A 13,269-nucleotide genomic window follows, 5' to 3' on the forward strand; every position below is an offset into this window, starting at 1 on the left:
GTAAGTTTAAGCACGGATTATTGAAACGTTGAGCAGCCAAATGATTAGTGTATGTGATTCGGAGGCGACAAAATCTGAATCAGTATCATAGTCAAGACAACAGCTCTGTTCGCTGGGAAAACGGCTGATGCTGATTTATTATGAAAGAAAAACACTGTTATTTCGCTGAAACGGTATGGCTGGTAAGTTCAGCTTTCATTAACTTGCATAGCAATGCCACGGTATGCATTGAAGTTGCCTACAGTCATACTATCAGTTGGGGATAAAAAGGTCATATCGGTTGGGGATAAAAAGGTCCATATTATACGGTTCAAATTTTCAATTTGAATACAAATTGTGAAATTGCCTACTTTAAAATCTAAATGATGCCTCAACTAGAATGATGTTGTGTTTGGCGATGGCTTTATATGTAGTTAATGATGTAGCTTTATCTTAATATTTTTTAACACCCCGAAATCCACAAACACCACGGGATACTACTAAACTTCCCAAAACATCAATCTCACATAAGAAATAAAGATTTTGGCAGCACCTCCTTTGCATTTATAAACAACACAAGATGAAGATATATAAATAACCAAATAAGCACCAAACTAGAACGAAAGAACAACCTAACAAAAGTATGTGTTACTCTAACAAGAGTAAGTTTAATAACTGCATTTTGGACATTTATTCTTAAGTCTAATAAACAAAAGTAAATTATTAAGCTTTTAAACATGAAGTCTCTAAATGAAGAAGTGTGACACGTGCAACTAATCTCCTTCCCTTCCAAGTAAGCATCAAGTACCTGGGTTGAGTAAAGCAAGGATGAGATGAAACATCTCACCAAGCAAAATGTTTGACAAGCTATTTAAATCACAAGTTAAGTTAAACAAGGATTTAACCTAGAGTTCCACTTATACAACAAACAAGATATAATATCAATATAAAATGAGCGACTTCCAATTTAGAACATTGTCATATGATAGAGCTTCATAATAACAAGGGGCATATCACTTCAATATTCACCGTGAATGCATATGAATGCAGTGCAAAATGATTCATGCATGCACACCCAACAAGTTGTGGAGCTGTATCCCATGTTGTACCGGTACGGTCATGACCATAGGTCAACGATATAACTTTCAATACACGTGAACGATGCAATGCACATGGCATGTTGCAATAAAAACCACATAAACCACCCTTGATACTTTAATCTTTAAAGGTGTGGATTAGCCACATACGCTGTTTGAGTTTTCCCTATAACAACTATGATAGCAAGTAAATACTCCACAAGCATCTACACAGAACAAGCTACAACGTTGGTACTCAAACAAAGTTCAAATTTCGCCATCTACTATTTTTAAAAGGAAAAAGTCTATTTTGGCCCTCCAACTATGGCTGCACTCTAACTCGAAACCAGACACGCGCAGTCCCTTAGCTCTCAAAATTATTTAAAATTGGCCATCGCGTCCATTCGACCACGGTTTTCGCACAGTAAACCCGCCACGACCCCGCCTTTTCCCTCTCACCGCTAGGTTGGAAGTCAGAACATGAAGCCGTACGTCTTGGAGAACTGGAGACAGCAGCGAATTCTGTTCCCGGCGGGGGAGGCCCAGACGTGCTCGCCGCGAATCAGCCTACAGCTCTCGGTGTACGGTGTCTCACTGTCCCAGCCCTTGCCGACACGCAAATTGTCACATGGACAGCTAAAGATAAGCCGGTATATAGATCAATATACCGTCCATATCAGCCCAATCAAACAGGCCCAATTTAAGGAAGCCGCTTAGCCCAGCCCACGCTTCGGCATGGCCGCATCGGATCGGCCTGTCTGTCAGTTTCCGCAGCACTGGACCGGGCTGTGCTCCTCCGTACTACTCCATCTGTGGCCATTTCAGCTCGATCGGACACCGTGCTAGTCTCCTAGACAATCTGAAACTCTGAAGACTAAACATCAACGTTCGCTGCCCCATGTGGAGGTCGTTTGTGGTTAACTGCATGCTCCTAGGACCTTCATCATCATTTAATAAGAGTTCTAATATAATTTTTTTTGGAAGACGCCTCCCAGCATGTCATGTGGCGTCCAATCAGAAATAGAAAAGGACACCGGCCGGCCATGATCAAGCACTCCTACATGTCAACACACACATACAGGAGGGGCCTCACCTGATCTGCCACCGGCCAATCAATCTCGCGCACCGCCACCGGGACCTAATGATTTCGTTAGCGCGTTCCGGTTCCGTGACGACCTGACTCGTCGGTAAAGCTGTACGTGCACAAACACTTGTTCTGCTGCCCAGCTGTACGACTGTAGTAACATTTTTGTGGTGCAATGGTCTGAACAAGTCCATTCATAAAATGAACGTACAAACTGCTGGTATGGTATACCAATACGCAATAGCTAGCTCACTTCCACGCAGGCCTAGCGCTATCATCACCCATAATCAGCTAGGATCAGCTGGCAAATGGAAACGGGGGACGAGCGAGCGAGTGCTCCGTCGCCGTCCACGAGCACCGGTGAGATGAGTCGTTTTCCGTACGCGCTGCAACGCATCTGCTCCCCAGCCTCAAATGGCAAAGCCGTTAGGGACGAGACCATTATCCTGTTCATTTGTTGGTTTAAGCCAGCCCAAACCAGCCAACCAATAATATTTTTCTCTCACAACAAATCAGCTACAACCAGCGAACATGCCGCATGATTCGTCGTCCTCATGGGTACTAGGCACCGTCAAATGGGAAAATGGCAGTAGTACTGCAACTGCAGTGACGAGAGGTGCCGTGCATTAGCTGGGGTTCTTTTCCTTGATGATGCTCGCTCCTCCTGCTCTCCATTAGCTGGAGTGTTAAGTTGCAGGTCAAACATGCATGACAGGGTGGCCGATTGCCTGCTTGATTTTTCGAGGAGCTGAAGGGTTGGGAAGGAAACCTGAATGAATCCAACGGTGCGTCACAGCTGCGCTCTACCTGGAGCCTGGGGGACTTGGTTGGTTGCCGGTGGGACTGCTTTTGTGCTGCGCGTCATGGGATTCCTGCAACCTGCGCCGCTCATGATCCGTGGGCCGTGGCAGCGGGCGAGCAGGCAGAACATTACTCCCGCGTCCTGTTTTTTGGGCCCCGTGACAATCGTGGTATCCCGAGGCCTGATTGAGAGAGCTACCTGCTCGGCGCCGCCTCTGCTCATCAGCTGGCGGCACTTCCTGCGCGACTGGATGAACCTGTATGGTGTGGTCCGGGCTCCGGGTACCGGGAACCGGGAACCGGGGGTGCCGACTGCCGAGCTGCGCCCCATTCGGCCAGTTCGCGACTTAACCATGCGGCCATGCGTGGAACCCGTGGGATCCCGCCGAAAAAAACGCCAGCCGACCGGCCCGTTCCATTCCGCCCGGATCGACAGCATAATGTAATTACAGTAGGTTCCCTTAATTGTGGATGTAATCTTGTGCCTGTGCGGTTGGCTTGCATGCCACCCTGGCTATCTATACGTACTCTTGTACACGATATGGAATACAATCAATCATTTCAATCACTCTCACATGGTATCATTTATGATTCGCTACCCTTCCGCAACCCAAGCTTGCCGCCGATCCGATCGCCGCTCCCGTTGCTGACTCCGTCGCCGGGTCTGTCGCCGATCCCATCGTCAGCGCTTCCGCAGCCGCTGGTTCGCTGCGCTGCTCCTTCCTGATGGCGGACGACGACGCTACCGCCGCCGCCGCCGCCAAGGAGGCTGAAGCCCGCCGCGCTGAGGAGGCCCGGCGCGCCGAAGACGCTCGCCGCGCTGAGGAGGCTCGCCTCCGCGTCGCCGCCTTGGACGAGTACGAGAATGCCCACGAAGCACTCTGGGCACAGGCCACCGCCATCGTCAACGTCAAGGCCCTCATCCCCGTCGTGCTCGATCAGGCCACCAACACCTACAACAAGTGGCGTGCATGTTCCTCACCGTCCTCGGCAAATATGCCCTAACTCGCCACGTCCTTGAGGACGAGTCCTTCCCCTCGCGCCTGGCATGGGTGCAGACGGACTGCGTCGTCTTGATGTGGATCTACGACACCATCTCCAACGACCTACAACAGTCGCTGATGACGCGGCAGCTCCCCGCTTGCGGCGCCTGGTGCTACCGCAAGGACGAGTTCCTCGGCCAGAAGGAGTCCCATGTAACACCCTCGGTGTTACACCTTAAATTATTTACTAAAACATGTTATGAGCATCATGTTTATGTGTTAATACATGTGATAGAATATATAGATAAATTTCTTGTAACTTAAAATAATCAATAAAAATGTTAAATGAAAGTAAATTCAATAGTTCATGTATATTAAGTAGGGTTGTAAACTATTTTTTATTAAGCAAAAATACTATAGAACATATGTGTGATATTTAAATAAAGTTTGAAGTACAAACTTTGTAATGATAGTGAAATACTTGCTGTTGAAAATGATATTACTAACTAATATTTCTACTAGCCTAGAAATTTTAAATTAAAATCAAGTTCAGCTCAAAAACATAGATAATTTTTCAAGATTGTCAATAGCTAGACATTGCTATATTTAGCAAATTATTTTGAGAAGTTGAGTTAAGAGGTGGTGTCGTGTTTTAGCTCGGATTGGTAGCCTAATAGGCCCTCTTTAGCATAGCAAAGGTGGTTTAGTGTCAACCTCAACCGTTTAGTTGCTATCGACGCTTTAAAATTCGTGCACGTCACCGTCTCGAGATGATTGGCGCCGTGCGCGTGGTCACCCCGCGCCACGTACATGGTCGCATCCCGCGCGATCACCCCATGCCACCACGCTGGGTCGGTCAAGCCCGCCTGGGCTTGGCCAAGGCTGGTCGCAACGAGCCGCTGGCCCCGCACCCTGCTGCTCTGCCTCGCGCTGTTGCGATTGGTGCCGCCACGACCGCGCTGTGCTGCTGTCGCCTCCCCGCCGCATCCGCACCCTCCTATGGCTCTGCACCGTTGTCTACCCTACCGGTGGCCCTGCTGCTGCTGCGCGCGCGTTTGGCGTATCCGCGGCATCGACACATGGACGTACATGTTGTCGCCTCGCCCATAAAGGCGCGGCAGTCGCTCGTGCAGTGTCGGTCGTGGAGGCACGCACGCCTTGTCCGTAGCGCCTGCGCGTGTGCGTCCTGATCGCGCCGCTCACGTCCCGCCAAGGCGAGGACAAGCCGAGCTCTGACCTACCCCCTCCCCTCTCTCTTCGCTGCTGCCATGGTGGGCAGAGCCGCACCATTAGAACAAGCTGCCTAGCTACCCTCCTCCACCCCGTCTTAAATGGCGCCCGGTCGAGCTTCAATTTTAGACCTTTTCCCACCACCATGCTGATAAGACCGAGTCTGATCATCACCGAGGACAGCTTTCATCTGACCACCTTGGGCCAAATTGGCTGCACTGCTAGACTCGTCTCGAATCCCTCCTCGCCATGCGCACCTAAGTCATACCACTACCGCTATTCCAATGTTGCTAACACGGTCGTGTCCGCCGTGGCTCATCGCCGAGCTCGCCACGCGTACGCGGCCAGTCCTGCTCGGGGCGTCTCTTACTGAACCATCGCCTCGGCTGGGTCCTTGGTGAGTCGCTGATGCTCACCCGCTACCTCTACTGCTTCCTTAGCACCGTGGCTCACCGAAACGTTGTCGTCGCCACCGCAGGTTGCCGTCGACGTGGAGAATCGTTGCCCATTGTTGCGTGTTGGCCCATAGGTAAGCATCGGTCCTCTAGATGGGTCGAGGGAGTCCCTAGTTGGCTGGCGTAGCGGCCCAGTGTCGGTCAATGCCGCGCCGACAAGCGCAGAGGCGTTGGGGACCTCCTCGATGCAAAGACAAGATAATATGAGGGCTTTCTAGCATAAATGCTGTCTGTAGAAATAGTGCGCATAGTCGTCGTGTTAATAGGGGATAGCACGGGGGTGTTTCTACAAAAGCACCAGCGCGCGCGGGTTTATCCACCGTGGGTTGGCCTCACATGGGTCGCCGCACGGGAGAATCCGTTTTTCTTTTTCATAAGGAATTAGAAATAGTTTTCTAATTTAATTTTTGAGCTAATCTTTGATAAATCATATAAAATCATGTAGGTGTTAAAAAAAATTATGAAACAAATTTTGTTAGGTTCCTAAAATTGTACTCTATCTGTTAGTGTATTTAGTTCATATATGTACATGTTGATACTAGGAGCTATTAAATCATTTGAGAGTGCTTAATATTATTAAGTTAATCATTGTAGGAATTTTTATGGTAAATTAGTGATAGCTTTAGTCCTAAAAATTTTATAGTAGTTTCATGGTATTATTATGTGCTCACTGTAATTTTTATAGCTTTAGAATAGACTAAACATTAGGATAGTTAAATGCTCTTTGTTTCAATATACATTAAATCATTAGTAGAAATAAAGATATATCCTTAATTTGCCAAGCTAAGGGTTTATTAGTTGAAACCAACACCTTGCTCGATGAAGATGATAGTTAGCTTAGTACCTTAGTTATTAGAGCTAGCTTAGTAGCTTAGTATGTGTATTCTTAATTTAAGAGTTGCTGTTGCATAAATACTAAGTGTTGCATCATTATCGCATGTATGTAGAGAACGAGTTGGCGGAGATCGTGACCACCGGTGATCATGAGTTCGAGGAGATCATCGAGGAGTATGAGGAGGAGATTCTCATGTAGGAGGAGGTCTCAGAGCCACCACTGACTGACTCAGCTGACACCGCGCCTGCCCAAGACAAGCCCCGATACATAACCCTTATTTTTTTATAATAACTGAATATATATATATATATATGATGTGTATTTATGTTATAGAAATTTTATTAAAACCATATGCATAGATATATCTATCCTATGAGTCTTACTAGTGCAGGTTCGAGTAGCTGCTATGCTTAGGTTTTCGGTAGCCTGAGTAACCTACTGTTACTCACAATAGGTGACTATTATTACTCTCGTGATAAAATCATGAAAGGAAAAATGGAGACAAGACAGGGATATGGTATGAGTATTGGTGGGTGTAACAGGTTGTGTACCGTGGCCAACGGGGCTTAGCTTGGTTACACATTTTTCCTGTTTATGCCGATTAAGGACCGTCCGTTGTTGTGGATGGTAGTCAGGTCACAGACTTAGTATCCTAAACATATACTTGTTTATGGGAGCGAGAAGACTCGTTATGCTCTTGTCGTGGGTTCTGGCTCTTTCTAGACCGACTGATTGGAAGTGAGGAAAGGTGGAGGTCTAAGCACCATACCGAGATCGGGTCTCAAGTATGGGGGCTTGGAGTCCATGTTTGGACGAGAACCTAGACCCCGTGATAGGAGTGAAATGGGTTAGTCTTGTTTGTGCCTGGGGTACAAATGGGGCGTGTATTTTGGGGTACCTAGCTAGGATACATTGGTTCATGAATCATTGTTTCTGTGAGGCGGTATGACTTGGCTATGGTCTAGCACCGTAGTAAGAACTGGAAGATGAAAGATGGTGAAATGGTTCTGATTGCTCAAACCTTGCTTGAAAGTAGAACATGTGCTTACCTAGAATGGTTAGCTAATGAAGTAATCATGACTGCTAATAAAACTTGACTATAAGAATGAACTATTAGTAATGCTTTTCGTAAACAAAAGAAAACAACAAACACATATTGTCTATCATACTCCTTGGAGTCGGGAAACTATTTCCACTAGTTGGGTAAGTCTTATGAGTACATTGTGTGCTAAGGGTTTATTTTACTCCTGTTGCAGGTGCAGCTTGAGGAGTAGCTCTTGTATGGAGGTTTCTTCTGGTGGGCACAGACACATCCTTGTATCGATTCCGCTAGATATTTATTTTCATTCCACTATTTAATTATCGCACTCTGAACTCTGGTATTGTAATAAATGATTTTCAAGAACTTTGGTTGTATGAAATGGACTAAGTATTGTAAGCTCGTACTCATTATTGGATTTTGGATGTAAAACGTGGATTGTTTTGAGTTCTTCATTGGAGTGTGCTCAATGGAACTGTAAGATATAGCTCACTTTCGAGGTGCTTAGTGTCTAGTGGATGACGAGCGCCTCCGAAAGCATGTTATTTCGAGTGGTTCTGCCACATCCTATGCACTCCTCATCAAGACGCAATTTCAGAACTTCTGCAAAGGCTTCCTAAACATCACCGACTATTGTCGCCGCCTTGAGTTGATGGCCACCTCCCTTGCTGAGTTCGGTGACCCGATTGGGGATCGACAGATGGTGCTCACGCTCCTCTATGGCCTGAGCGGCAAGTTGCGCCACATGGTGTCCATCCTCAAGATGCATCACCCATTCCCAACCTTTGCGGAGGCCCGGACACACCTCTTGCTGGAGGAGATGGACATCGAGGCCCAGCCACCATCGCCACTGAAAGGTCCTAATGGCTGGAGGGGGCTGAATAGCCTATTAAAAATTTCTACAACAACACTTAACAAACCGGTTAGACAATTATGAGGTGAAGCAAGAGTTACGCTAGCCTGCTAAAATAGCAAGCCACCTACCATAATTCTAGTTTATATAGAATCTATCTACACAATAGCTATGGCACTACACTAAGTTAGTGTGCTCTCAAAGACTAACTAAAGAGCCACACTAACTAAACTAACAAGCTCTCACAACTAACTACACTAACGAGCTTGATAATTAGTTTGCGGTAATGTAAAGAGAGAGAGAGCACGATAGTTATACCGTCGTGTTAAGGATTGAACCAATCAATCACAAGAATCAAGATCAATGAAGACCAATCACCTTGGAATCAAATGATGAACACAATGATTTTTTATCGAGGTTCACTTGCTTGTCGGCAAGCTACTCCTCGTTGTGGCGATTCACTCACTTGGAGGTTCACGCGCCAATTGGCATCACACGCCAAACCCTCAATAGGGTGCCACACAACCAACATAAGATGAGGATCACACAAGCCACGAGCAATCCACTAGAGTACCTTTTGGCTCTCCATCGGGGAATGGTCAAGAACCCCTCACAATCACCACGATCAGAGCCGAAGACAATCACCAACCTCCGCTCAATGATTCACGCTGCTCCAAGCCATCTAGGTGGCGGTAACCACCAAGAGAAATAAGCGAATCCCATAGCGAAACATGAACACCAAGTGCCTCTAGATGCAAACACTCAAGCAATGCACTTGGATTCTCTCAAAATCTCAAAAAGATGATGAATCAATGATGGAGATGAGTGGGAGAGCTTTTGCTAAGCTCACAAGGTTGCTATGTCAATGCAAAATGGCTAAGAGAGTGAGCTTGAGATGGCCATGGGGCATAAATAGAAGCCCCCACAAAATAGAGCCATTGTACCCCTTCAATGGGCACAACACGGGGTGACCAGATGCTCCGGTCATATTGACCAGATGTTGGACCTCAGCGTCCAGTCGTGCGATGCATGCCACATGTCCCCTCTCTTTAAATACTGAGCGCCCGATCCCAAAGGTCAAGCGATGACTGGACGCGCTGCTGTGAAGTGACCGGACGCTGGACCTCAGCGACCGGTCGTTTCCAGTAAGCATCTAGAAATGGTTTTTCACGACAGGACACATCCGGTCATGCTCGACTAGACTCTCCTAGTGTCCGATCACTCAATGTCTCCTCTATGTACTGCCACGTCAGCGAGACTGGACGCAACCCTCTAGCGTCTGGTCACTAAGTGACCCAGCATCCGGTCAGAAACCGACACACATCATCTTCGCTACTTCTACTGATCGGACGTGTCGGTCCTTCGGAGACCAGCGTTCGGTCACTCACAGTGACCTCCGTCTTTTCTGTATAGGGCGTCGGTAGCACTGTCGAACACTCCGTCGATGAAGTATCTTACCCTTGCTCAAATGTGCCAACCACCAAGTGTATCACCTTGTGCACATGTGTTAGTATATTTTCACAAACATTTTCAAGGGTGTTAGCATTCCACTAGATCCTAAATGCATATGTAATGAGTTAGAGCATCTAGTGGCACTTTGACAATCACATTTCGATACAAGTTTCAGCCCTCTTAATAGTATGGCTATCGATCCTAAATATGATCACACTCACTAAGTGTCTCGATCACCAAAATAAAATGGCTCCTACCATTTATACCTTTGCCTTGAGCCTTTTGTTCTTCTCTTTCTTCTTTTCAATTCCAAGCACTTGATCATCACCATGACATCACGATCTTCATGTCATGATCTTCATTTGCTTCACCACTTGGGATGTGCTACCTATCTCATGATCACTTGATAAACTAGGTTAAAACATAGGGTTTCATCAATTCACCAAAACAAAACTAGAGCTTTCAGCCGCCCTCTACTCTCGTCGCCGTAGCCCCTCACCCGTCGGCGCTCAAGGCTACAACACCTCTACACTCAGGGATGCCTACACCTCCCCTCGCACATCCTCCTAGCATGCCCAACCCTATCACTGGTGGCCAGCGTAACGGCCGCCACCACGGTCGTGGTGAACGTGGTGGTCCCTCGGCACCTGCTGGTGGCGCCCCTAGGCATGCACCCACCCTTCGTATATCTGTGGGCGGGTATCATCTAGATGTGGTCATATGACCAGTCTGGGCACCCTCAGACGGCTCCACCAGCGTTCACGACCGTTCCACAGAATGGCGACAACTTCAGTGGCACCCCCGATGGTGGCGTCTATGGCGGTGCTTATGGCCTTCTGCCTCCTCAGCATGGCTTGTACTATGGGGGAACCGTGCCTCCACCACCAGTACTGCCAGCTTTCCAGGGCCCTCACCGGCCTACTAGGTCCCCCCGGCAGCACCCTAGAACCCTACCCATGGGGGGTTGTGGCATCAGGACTCCCTAGCGCACTCGTTCAACACCATGAGGCTCAACCCGCTGGCACCTTCCTCTAAATGGTATGCCGATTCAGGTGCTGGTTCCCACATGACCGCGGATGCTGGAAAACTCTCCACCATTTCCCTACCATCGTCATTTACTCCTTCATCTATCATTGTGGGCAATGGAGCGCTACTTCCTGTCATTGCCACTAGATCACATATTTTTCTTTTCTGTATCGTAATCTTGTTCTTAACGATGTTTTGGTGCCTCCCAACATTATTAAGAATCTAATTTCCATTCATCGCTTCACCACCGACAATAACTGTTCCATTGAATTTGATCCTTTTGGCCTTTCTATGAAGGATTTGCACACCAGGAACATGATCGCCTGGTGCAATAGCTCTAGCGACCTCTAACCATTCTATCCACCCTCCACCAGCGCCTCCGCATTCATCGCCGCACCCACTTCACTTTGGCATCATCATCTCGGGCGTCTTGGGCGTGAAGCTCCGTCCAAGCTCATTAGTTCCAATGTCATTTCTTGTAATAAAGACGATATCGACCATATATGTCATGCGTGCCAGCTCGGTCGTCATGCACGTTTGCCATTTGAATCATCTAGCTCTAGAGCCCTTCATAATTTTGATTTAGTACAATGTGATCTTTGGACATCTCCTATTGTTAGTCTGTCTGGATACAAGTATTTGTAACACCCCTGGTGTTATTCTTGCCTAATTGCACTTGCATTTCATGTTCATGAGCATCATTCATCCATTCATGAGCATAGTCACTTGAAACATGGGAAACATGACTTTGAAACAAGAGTACCATTTCAAGTGTTTTTCATCGTTTCAGTACCTTTAGTGCTTGATTATTGTATGACCAAGGTGTGGTATAGCTAAATATATTGTTAAACATCTTAGCTATGCTTAGAAAGTCATTAGGAACAATGTTCATGTTGATCATTTTGCCTGATTAAGATTTCAAATCATGGTTTGACTTGTTTTGACCCTAGGACTTTTTGGTTTGACTGTTCAAAAAGTGCCACTTAGAATGTTTGCATGTCTGAGCAACCTAAAACAAAGTTGTAGCAAATTATATGAGGAACAAAAAGTATTTTGTGACCAAGTCATGAAAATGTGCACAACATGCTCTAAATGGTCCCACAAGTCAGAATTTGGGTTGATTTCAACACTTAAAAATTTCTAAGTATAAATTCCAAGTTTTCAGTTTCTTGAACACGACTTTGGCATGATTTTTCTCTCTATCCTTTGCGAATTAGACAGTGATCTTTAAATGAGTTTTGTAGCTGGCATGTAGGTGTACAACTTTCGTTTTGATTTCTTTCGCTAACACTCAACGGATTAGGAGATCGAGCCTCGTCTTTTGGCGCTGTCAGTCAGCCTTTCGTTCTCTGAATCGCTGCTACAGTGCCCGACCGGTTCAGAAGATCACCGCCGCGTGGATGCCGCGCGTCGCCGGCCTTCTGCTCGAGCTGGCCACGCGCCACGGGCTTCCTGACGCTGCTGGCCGAGTCTTGAGCACCCCGCGCGCCTGCCTGACCAACTCGCCCGCCCATTTTCATTTCCTTCGCCGCAGCGCTCTCTCGCAGCAACAGCGCGCCGGCTCCTCCATCGACGCCGAGCAAGCGCCGTCGCCCAGCGCGCTCACCGCCGCGAAATCGCCACCTCCAGTTAGCGCTCAGCTCCGTCTTCACCTCCCCTAGCTACTCCATCTCACCGTCGAGCCGGAGAACCCAAGGTAGTGGCCCAATTGAGTTTTCGCCGCCACCGCAACTCGCCGGAGTTGGAGCTCACCGTGGCTAGCACGGCACAGCTCCTCTCTTCCTTCCCTACCTCCCATTTTGTCTTCTCCGTCGCGCACTGTTACTCGGGTGATGATGTCACCGTCCCCGCCGGCCCCGTCTGGCCGGAACGCGGCCGCGCACCGCCGTGCGCCATGGCCGAGCCGCCGAGCTCCGTGGCTGGGGTGCTTAGGGGTCAGTAGGGAGCATGGTTAGAGTACCAATAGACGCGGTTCTTCACGTAGGGCACGTTGGTGCCAGTCGGTTTCGCCGGGGAGATCACCGTCGGCGAGCTCGATCATCGCCGCGCCGACGTGTGCCGTCTCCCCTGTTTTGTGTCATTGACACGGGGGTCCCGCGCGTCAGTCGCTGAGCCGAAGGGGGAGCCAGGCTTGGGCTGCGCTGTGTCGTGGGCCGTCGGGTCCCTTCGGGCCGGCCCAGTAACGCTTAAGTGAATTGATTTTCATTATTCTTTATTATTTGAAATCTGAAATGGTTTGAAAAATATTTGGATGGTCAAACTTGCTCCAAATTTGTTGAAACAAATTTTGCTAGGTTCCTTATCATCAGATCTACTTGGGAAAATTATTGCATGTCATTTTTGGGATACTTTTCTGTAGGATTTTATTTAATCATGGATATTGCTGATAACTTGAAAAATATGTAGAAAAATCTATAGTCTGCAGAAAAATATGATTTCAAGTTTGTTAATCTTCT

This window comes from Miscanthus floridulus, chromosome 12, assembly GCF_019320115.1.
Source record: "Miscanthus floridulus cultivar M001 chromosome 12, ASM1932011v1, whole genome shotgun sequence".
NCBI lineage: Eukaryota > Viridiplantae > Streptophyta > Magnoliopsida > Poales > Poaceae > Miscanthus > Miscanthus floridulus.